General features: G+C 47.3%; 1 protein-coding gene across 1 annotated transcript in view; it reads left to right on the forward strand.

The window, feature by feature from the left end:
• LOC125299176 (MAM domain-containing glycosylphosphatidylinositol anchor protein 2-like) overlaps positions 1 to 10,000 on the forward strand; it is a 214,908-nt gene that overhangs the window by 121,216 nt on the left and 83,692 nt on the right.

Here is a 10,000-nt window from a genome sequence, read left to right on the forward strand (position 1 = left end):
GATGCAGTGTGTGTGTGTGTGTGTGTGTGTGTGTGTGTGTGTTTAAGTGTGTTTAAGTGTGTGCGTGAGACTTTGCGTGTTTGTGTGTATGTCTGTGTGCAAGATCACAATGAGTAGTTGTAGTAGTGTGCACATCCCCACCGGTAAGGTGCAACAGGGCAAATGGAACTAGAACTCAAAAAGGATGAAATGCCGCACTCTGCTAAAAACTCTCATACATTTATTGTGTGGTGCAATGTTTCAACCCGGCTGGGTCTTCCTCAGGCAAAGGAGTGTGAGGAGTGCGGGCAATTTCTACCTTATTGTGCTCAAGATCATGCATTTATGCTAAAACCAGTGCCTTTGTGAAGCAGTATTTCTCATCCCTGTGTCTTAAGAGGCGCTCTGGTCGCTGGCACTGCCAGGAAGTCTGTCTCTTGGCTCGCAGCCATTAACAACATAAGCGCCGCTGGCCCACAGCACAACGCTGGCGCGCATGGCCTTGCGCTGCTCGCTCGCCGCTCCACGGCTCGGCACCGCGCATCTCACTTCGGCAGATGGCGGATTTTCACCCCGAACCTCTCAACAGCCCGGGATGCCCCGCAGCTTGGCGCAGGCCTCCAGCATCCCAGCATGCACCTGGCACTCCACAAACCCTTCATCATGATCCCTTTTTCGGATTAGGCAAGCGAGGCGAGGAGAGGGTAAGAGAGAAGAGTGGAGGGAGGAAAGGAGAACAGAAGAGAAAAAAGGAGAGAGGAGATCAAATGAAAGGAGATAGATAGGAGATGAGAAGAGAGGGGAGGAAGAAGAGGAGAGAGGAGGAAGAAGAGGAGAGAGGAAAGGAGACCACAAGGAGATGTATTTTTTGGAAAGATGGACCGAGGAGGGGTTTTTTTTCCCGCTGATATGAGGCCCTTCAGATGGTGGCGTTTGGCTGTGGCGTCCAAACCTGAGGCCATGGACTCTAATCCGCATCACCCAATGAGGGTTGCATGGCAGAAGGAGTGTGTGTGTGTGTGTGTGTGTGTGAGAGTTTGTTTGTGAGTTTGTTGGAGGGGGTGGTGGTGGTTCTGCATGACCCAGGGCGGTGTGGGGATCTGGGTTGGACCGGACGGAGCCAGGTCTTCATGACAGGACGGAGGGCCTGGGCAGTGGGGGGGTTGGTGGGGGAGTGTCCATCTCCATCTCCCCTCTCTTCTCCCCAGAGCCATGCAGGGGAAGCGCATCATCACCTCTCGTTCCAGCCCGCTGTCGCTGCTGGCAGAGGTGGCACACGCATGATCACAACAAACAAAAGAGCAAAAATATAAACAAAAACAAAGCAGGAAAAACAGACGAAGCAGAACGAAATGCCACTATTGTTGTACTGCATTGTTTGTTAGAGATATAAAACTCAACATCACCCTCTCAATCCCAAACCCAGCATCGCACACACACACACACACACACACACACACACACACACACACACACACACACACACACACACTGGAGCTTACTGGGCCTTTGAAGGGCTGTTGAGGCAGCTACCACACGTGTAAAATGTCTTATCAAACCTCTCCCTCTACTCTGCCATGCCTGATATTCCTGGAGGAGTTTCCCTGATGACTCAACATGCAAACACACACACACACACACACACACACATGCATACACTTCCACAAATGAGACATCATGCATTCCTGTCAGATAAGCCATCCCCTCTCCCTGTAGCCTGCTGCTGCTGCCTCCTGCCTGGCTCAGGAGGGACGTCGGTGGTTTTATTGCATCACAGCACACCTCCACCTCCCGACCCCCCACCACCCCCACCCCTGCTGGTGTTGCCAGCGTCTGGGCTGCTCACAAACAAAAATAACAAGCATCCGACACAAACAAGAACAGGCAAACACAAACACACAAACGCAAGCGTGTCGGCTCATCAAATGGCCTGCGCGTCGAGGTGTGAGATGTTAAATAATCCTGTGTGAGTAAACTTAAAATGGCTCTTGTCAAATTCGGTTTGGAGGAGACAGCAGGCTCCGAAGTGCATACATTTGCTGACAGGTGGTCCCACACACACACACACACATATGCATTCATATGTGTGCACAGTGTGCATAGACACACACAGATACACACATAGGGTTCATACACACACACACACACACACACACACACACACACACACACATGCACACACACTTCAGGCAGTAGATTGAGGGTCTGGCGGAGATGTGATAGAATGAGGTTGCAGTGCATGCTGGGAAAGGGCATAACCCTGATGGGGGATTGGAACAGTGGTCATGTTGTGACATGCAGCACGTCATTTATCTCGTCCCTCAAGTAGGTAGTGCACTAATAGACCATGTGTGTGTGTGTGTTTGTGTGTGTGTGTGTGTGTGTGTGTGTGTGTGTGTGTGTGTGTGTGTGTGTATGTGGGTGATGTGTGTGTGTGTGTGTGTGTGTGTGTGTGTGTGTGTGTGTGTGTGTGTGTGTATGTGGGTGATGTGTGTGTGTGTGTGTGTGTGTGTGTGTGTGTGTGTGTGTGTGTGTGTGTGTATGTGGGTGATGTGTGTGTGTGTGTGTGTGTGTGTGTGTGTGTGTGTGTGTGTGTGTGTGTGTGTGTGTATGTGGGTGATGTGTGTGTAGTGTGCAGGAAACAGTGGGCAGAGGAGAGATCCCCCCAACTGTCAAACGTCCCCCCATCCCTCTCTCCCACTGGTGGACCCGTACTACAACCCCCATCTTTGTCCCCTACACCCCCCACTGCACCCCCCTCCCACCCTTCCCTCCCACTGGTAGATCCGTCCATCTTTGTTACTGTTTCAGCAGGAAGTCAGATCAGCTGACAGCCATCTGTCTCTCTCTTGAGCACTAGCAATCCCTATCTTATACTCCACAAACCCACAAACACACACACACACACACACACACACACACACACACACACACACACACACACACACACACACACATACAGGAAATGCCTGCTGTGATCACTCTGTTGGAACCCGCAACAGAACCAACAACGAAGGATAGACAACACGGGACATACTTTCGACCCGTCACTAAAGGGCTGTGCTGCTGTTAGAACATACTCTCGACCCGTCACTAAGGGGCTGTGCTGCTGTTAGAACATACTCTCGACCCGTCACTAAGGGGCTGTGCTGCTGTTAGAACATACTCTCGACCCGTCACTAAGGGGCTGTGCTGCTGTTAGAACATACTCTCGACCCGTCACTAAGGGGCTGTGCTGCTGTTAGAACATACTCTCGACCCGTCACTAAGGGGCTGTGGTCCTTTTAGAACATACTGTCGCATTGGTAGATCAATACTCCTTACTGCCACAACAGCTAGCTGTCACTCACAGCACACCTGATGATGTTTAAATGACAGGTCTTATTCTATATTAACTGTATATCCAGTTATCTTTTCCACAGCCATGGGTTTGTAGGATGCAAATGATGCACAGTCTGTAGTATTTACTGTCCTTTGGGAGTCGAGCAGGATGTTTTGAGTACAGCAGGAGTTACACATGACTGTTATACCCTCCACATCTACAGATGTGAATCAGAGAGCTGTGAATACATCTGCAATTTCCGAGTTTAAGAGCTTAAGGGTGTAGACTACAGAGGTAACAGACACCGAACTCAGACAACAGCGGAGACAGATTGCACTCTCTGCAGTATTGTGCAAATCTCACAAACCTTTTGTTCAGTTTCACTGACAGTTGTACAAGTATAATAATTATCTCTATCCCTCTCTCCCTCTCTCCCTCTCTCCTTCTCTCCCTCTCTCCCTCTCTCCTTCTCTCCCTCCTCGCTCTGCTCTCTCTTTATGCCTTCCCCCCTCTCTCTCCTTCTCTCTCTCCCTTTCTCTCCTTCTCTCTCTCTCTTTTCTATGCTCTCCCTCACTCTCTGTCTGACTCTTCTTTGTGTATTCTCTAGCATGTATTCCTTTTGTTCGAGCAGATCTCTGCTTCCCTGGGGAATCGCTCTCCTGAGAGCTCGTCTACATCTCAGGAGCTCGTCAGATGGAGATCAGCCTCTCTTCCATTATTTCAAAATTGTTTCTCCATTTCCAGTCCGTCGGAAGAACTCACGCTGTTCCGTTTGTTCATTCCTGTGATTTCACAGATAAATACATAACAGGAAGACTAGGAAAAACTCTGGCCTCAGAAATGTACAGTCCTCTAGTTTGATCTTTTATACACAAACACATACAACATACAAACAAACAAACAAACAAACAAATAAACCAATTTATCATCTTGTGTTGATTTGTTCAGGAACTTTTCAGAGGCTAAATTGATTATTGAGGATGGAACCTATTTTTTTCGGAACTTCATTGCACAACTAACCTTTTTTGTCATGCAAACTCTAGACTCTAGCAGTTTCACACTGACATTATTTAAGACTGACAGCCAATAACCAAAATGAAAGAGAAACATTATTCTAAGATTGTTATAAAATAAAGGCTTTAAAGTTAGATTGTGATGCCTCTTAAAATAAGTGACTGTGATGTGACTTAAAATAAGGAGAATAAAGTCTCTGACATGGTTGAGTATGGTATGCCGGTATTGCACTGGTATGCCGGTATTGCTCTATGTAACGTTTGACCCTTTTTGTTGGTTTTTAGACACATTGGGCACCTCCTTAGCATTAAATGGGTATCTGAGTAAATGGGAAAATGGGTTGATGAAAAAGGGTATTCCTGCACAGAGCTTTGTGGTGGTCCCCAGGCTGCCCCTACATACACAGTAGTTGCTTCTTTAACAAGTTGCTTCTTTAACAGGGCCCCAGACTGTGTTAGCTGAGCCTGGTGTATGTTAAGTGACACCAGGGGGGTACCCATTACTCTATCACTGAAGGGTATTCACTTTATGAGCTATAAAGCCCTCTGTGTTAATGAGACTCATTGATCTGACAGATGCTGTAAAGGGTCCAGCCAGGAGGCGTGCGTCTGAGGTCTCATCGCCGTGGTGATGGTGTATGGTGTTTCCCCTTCTCTTTCCCTCTTCTCTGCCCCAGCTCAGTGATGGAGAGCAGTGAGTGGGGAGGATCCGTCTTGTGAAAGCCATTCGCTGAATAATTCATGCTGAATGTGTCTTGTTGAGTGTGTGTTAACTCGTCCTGCTCTTCTCCGGTAAGAGCCGCACCGATGCTTTTAAACATGGCTGCTCCGCTTGTCCTCTGCGGTCCTGTGTCCACCTACAAATATAAAAATCAGGACAGTACAACTCCCCCACTCCAGTTGGATTTCACGCTACCTAGTAAGCCACTTACACCCCACCCCATCCCACCCAACCCCACCCGACCCCATCCACCACCCACCTCTCTCATTATCCTTACTGTGCTGCGTTGTGTGAAAGTCTCCTTAGATAACGCAGGTGAGACTGGTCTTCTGCAAACTCCAACCCAAGATGCACAATATTATCCTCAGAACACACTTGTGCAGAGATGCTCACAGACAAAAAAAACAAACAAACATGCAAACTGACATTACATAACAAAACTTCTGGAATTTGCACAGGAATACATCATGAACCCAGATACATCCAAAGGCCACGACATTTGTCTTGGTATTCTAGATCATAGATTATAGATATTCTAAATATTATTCTTAGTGTTCTCAATGATCTCTGTTCTTACTAATCAAAAAATTAGCCCTGGGTGAAAAGAATAAAATCACCCATGAACACCAACATCTATTAGAACATATTGACCCTATTGACCTGCCCTTCTGTCCAGTGGCCTTCTAAATGGAGAGGCTTACATACATGGAAAGGGCACAACTGACTGCAAACAAGACTGCAAAAGAGTGAATCATAAATGTTATGGTTATTGCCACAATGTTTTTTTAAACAACCTAGTACACAAACAGCTACCAGAAAAGCACCCAAGCACATACTTAACACACAGTATGAAAGCCACTAATGTGCAGTTACATAACAGTAAAAATGGTCTTTAATTTTATGTTTTTCCCTTACAGTCATAAAAAAACATGCCTTCTTTTTTTGGCCATAACGTCACCCCCACAAGGCATTTAATGACTCAGAATGGAATTCAGCCTCCATAGGGATATCTGTGTCTGTAAAACATGGGTCTGGTTAGGGTGGAAGACTCTTAAAGACCAGCCCTCCTGTGTGTGTCTCTTAGGAGGCATGACGGTATGGGTCTCTTAGTTGCCCACTTTGATGTGTGTGTGTGGTGTGTGTGGTGTGTGTGGGTGTGTGTGCGCGTCTTGTCGGGTAATGCTAAAGTTCTGTTTGCAGTCAGTAGCCTCATGAATGATTGAGACTGGACTAGGTCTCTGCCGCTGCCGATTCATGTCCCGCGTCGGGAGAGCAAAGCAAAGTGAGTCGAGGGGAGGAGGTGGGCGAGCGACACAGAGGCGACTCGAGGCGGAGGAAGAACACACACACAGACACACACACACGCACGCGCGCGCGCCTCGCTGTCCCCTCAACGCTCGGCAGACGCCACCGCTCCGCCCTGCCGTCGGGGGCGCAGGTTGATGGAGGACAGAGCGGGTGGGGGGGGGCTCTTTGATCTTTCATGTGATCCGGAGAGCTCGTCGGGGAACAGCTGCTACTCTCCCAGGAGTCTCCTGTTCTCCTCTCCGCCGGACTGAACCGAACCGCCTGACCCGCACACACCGCTCATCATCGCTCTCAGTGGAGCAGAGAGCCCAGCTGGCGTCCAGGCCGAGAGCCGCTCCTTAGGAGCAGAAATGGGCGATGTGTACTTAACATTATATCACCGTATTTCATGGTATTTTTTTATGATGACGATATAAAGAATCTAAAAATGATTTTTCTTAGGCACAAATCATATCACCTTGCAGTCTTGCAGAGAAACACACAAAAGTCATTTTAATTTAAATTCAAATTCAAAATTGAAAGGAAGAACATTTTGTCCAAAACATGGAGACATGTCGGGCTATCTCACTTGAAAGAGAGAACAGGCCCACAGCGCATCTCACGTGGAATGAGAAGTATGATAGGCCGTTCTCCTGTTGATCGCGTGTTTTAAAACAATAGACAGGCTGGTCAGGAATTACCTGGTAACTGTTATTATTACAAACTCGATTAATCTGACTCCATTTAATTAATAATTTGTATCACTATTCAATTACCAAGTAACTCGTTTATCAGCTATGGAAGAGCGTGGCATGGCATACTACGAGAATTGAAGTATACGATTGGTAGGCAAATGAACAATTTATTAGGCATTAAGCCTTGGTGGTAAATGGTAAATGTAATCAATATAATTTCAGTTGAATATAAAAGTAAACTCACATAGTCTACAGTAACAAAGTAAAATAACAAAGTAGCAAACAGTAACAAAGGAAACATAACCAATTCACAGAGGTAAACTTAACAAGTTAACAAGTTAGAGATTTCAGAGGTAACCATCAGAGTAGTTGCTGTGGTGGATTTGAGTTTTGCTGTATGCTAATTAGTTTAGCTTGTCCTCCAGTGTAGTGGAGGAAAGTCCTTTGATCAAAACACAAGCAGATTATAATTTCTCCTTTGACACAAATCTTAGAGTTCAGATATTTTCCTGTGGTCCCAGGTAGACCCAGGATTGAATTAAGCTCTCAACAGGGTGTCGAGATAGGAGGCCAAATGGCCACCGGAGCGGGGCTGTTGAGAATCTTGGCCATGGCCTGGCCGCTAAGACAGAGATAGAGAGCAACAAGTAATTCTTTAGAAATGCAAAAGGTTTAGCTAAAAGGCTGGTCCTTACCTTCTTCCTTGCCTACAGATTATAGTTATATGGTCTCTTGTAAACACGTCCCTACAATCCAAGAACCTAACAAAGAGCGTGTCATGTGAGAACGGTGACCGAAATGACCGTCCTTCCAGCTGATTGTTCTGTGGTCACTCAGCAGCCCATTAGCAGGGACAGAGACAGAAATAGGTGTTGACCTCTGTGTGAAAAGCATCAGTGCTCTAGCCTGCACTGCAGAGGATTGACAGTTGCCCTCACCTTGTCCTTGATATGCCGCAGAGAGAGCTCACAAAAGCCACACACTCGTTCTATGCACAAAAACACAGGTCGCTTTCCACACCAACGTCAGATTGGTCCGATAAAACCTTGAGGTTGCACAGAAAAGACTGTTGACTAGATTAACAAAAACATGGACTGCAGCAAAGTCAGAAAAAGGACATATCTTTTTGCCACCATTAATGTGCTGTCTTCTAGGTCAGCCTGTGGCTGAACAGAGAGGCAGTTAAAATGGATGCCTTATCTGAGCAGCGAGTGGCTTTGGATAAAAGTCTTAGCTAAACGGATGAATGTAAATGTGTGTGCGCCTGGTGGATTATGTATGTTCTAATAAGCTCCATATGGTGTTTGTCCTTTGCATTGACTTGTCAAAGTCGTGATGCAGTGTACATTTTCTTAACCAGCCAGACCCGTGCTTCTTCCTGTGCCTGCATTGTCACTCTCTGATGGTAAAATTAATTGGTAAGTGGACTGCATTTGTAGATTTTCTAGTGCTTCACAATTTCATGCCTCACATTCACCCATTCACACACTCTCACACACACACACACACACACACACACACACAAACATACACACACACACACACACACACACACACACACCGGTGGCGGAGGCTGCCATACAAGGTGCCAACCTGCACATCGGAAGCAGTTTGGGGCTTAGTATTTAGCTAATGGTCAGGAGGAGCCAGGCTCAAACCAGCAACCTACAGGTTGCCCAACCACTCCTCAACCACCGGTGTACGTTTCTGGATGGTGCCTCACCTTGGCTTTGGCCTGGTCTTGATCTGGCCCTGGTCCCTTAGACAATCTGACTAAGGGATGTGGCTAATTTCTGATGTTTGAAAAGGTCACAAAAGGGCACCTGACATGAGGCTTTTCTGCATGCCACCTGTGAAGGTAATGAAAGGTAAGGCATGACCAAACAGCAGCCAGATCAGGGCCGGATCAGAGCCACATCAGGGCCAGTTCTGCTGCTGAGTTAGAGGCCGTGTTCTCCATCACGGTAGAGCGCCCACAGTGGCCGTGGCTGAGATGTCTGCTGACATGTGCACAGCCACAGCACTAGCTGCTCCAACGACGGTGCAGGAACACTGTAGAACACGTCACAGTGAATCTGGAGGAACACTGTAGAACACGTCCCAGTGACTGTGGAAGAACACTGTAGAACATGTCACAGTGACTGTGCAGGAACAGTGTAGAACACGTCCCAGTTGTGGGGACAGCCGTGGCCTACTGGTTAGCGCTTCGGACTTGTAAGCGGAGAGTTGCCGGTGCAAACCCTGACCAGTAGGCACGGCTGAAGTGCCCTTGAGCAAGGCACCTAACCCCTCACTGCTCCCCGAGCGCCGCTGTTGATGCAGGCAGCTCACTGCGCCAGGATTAGTGTGTGCTTCACCTCACTGTGTGTTCACTGTGTGCTGAGTGTGTTTTACTAATTCACGGATTGGGATAAATGCAGAGACCAAATTTCCCTCACGGGATCAAAAGAGTATATATACTTATACTATACAGTGACTGTGGAAGAACACTGTAGAACACGTCCCAGTGACTGTGCAGGAACACTGTAGAACATGTCCCATTGACTGTGGAAGAACAGTGTAGAACACGTCCCAGTGACTGTGCAGGAACAGTGTAGAACATGTCCCAGTGACTGTGGAAGAACACTGTAGAACACGTCCCAGTGACTGTGCAGGAACAGTGTAGAACACGTCCCAGTGACTGTGGCCTAAAGCAAGCGTGTGTGGGACGTTTGTTGTTAAGTACTGTACATGTTCCTTTGGCCAATATGTCCAATTGGTGCAGTCGTGACATACCACGGAATCTCCCAGGGGCTGATGGGAGTTCTCTGTCTGTATATGTCTTTTCCCTCCTTCTCTCCCTCCCTCCCTCCCTCGCTTTAATCTGATTATGAGTCACCACGCCACAGGTTTTCAATTTCTCTTTCTCCTTTTCATTCCAGCTGCGCGGCTCCATTTGCAAATAGATAAAAGCACCTCATTTGTTTTTGTTTTTTTTTATCTG

This window comes from Alosa alosa, chromosome 8 (genome assembly GCF_017589495.1).
Source record: "Alosa alosa isolate M-15738 ecotype Scorff River chromosome 8, AALO_Geno_1.1, whole genome shotgun sequence".
NCBI classification, from domain to species: Eukaryota; Metazoa; Chordata; class Actinopteri; order Clupeiformes; family Clupeidae; genus Alosa; species Alosa alosa.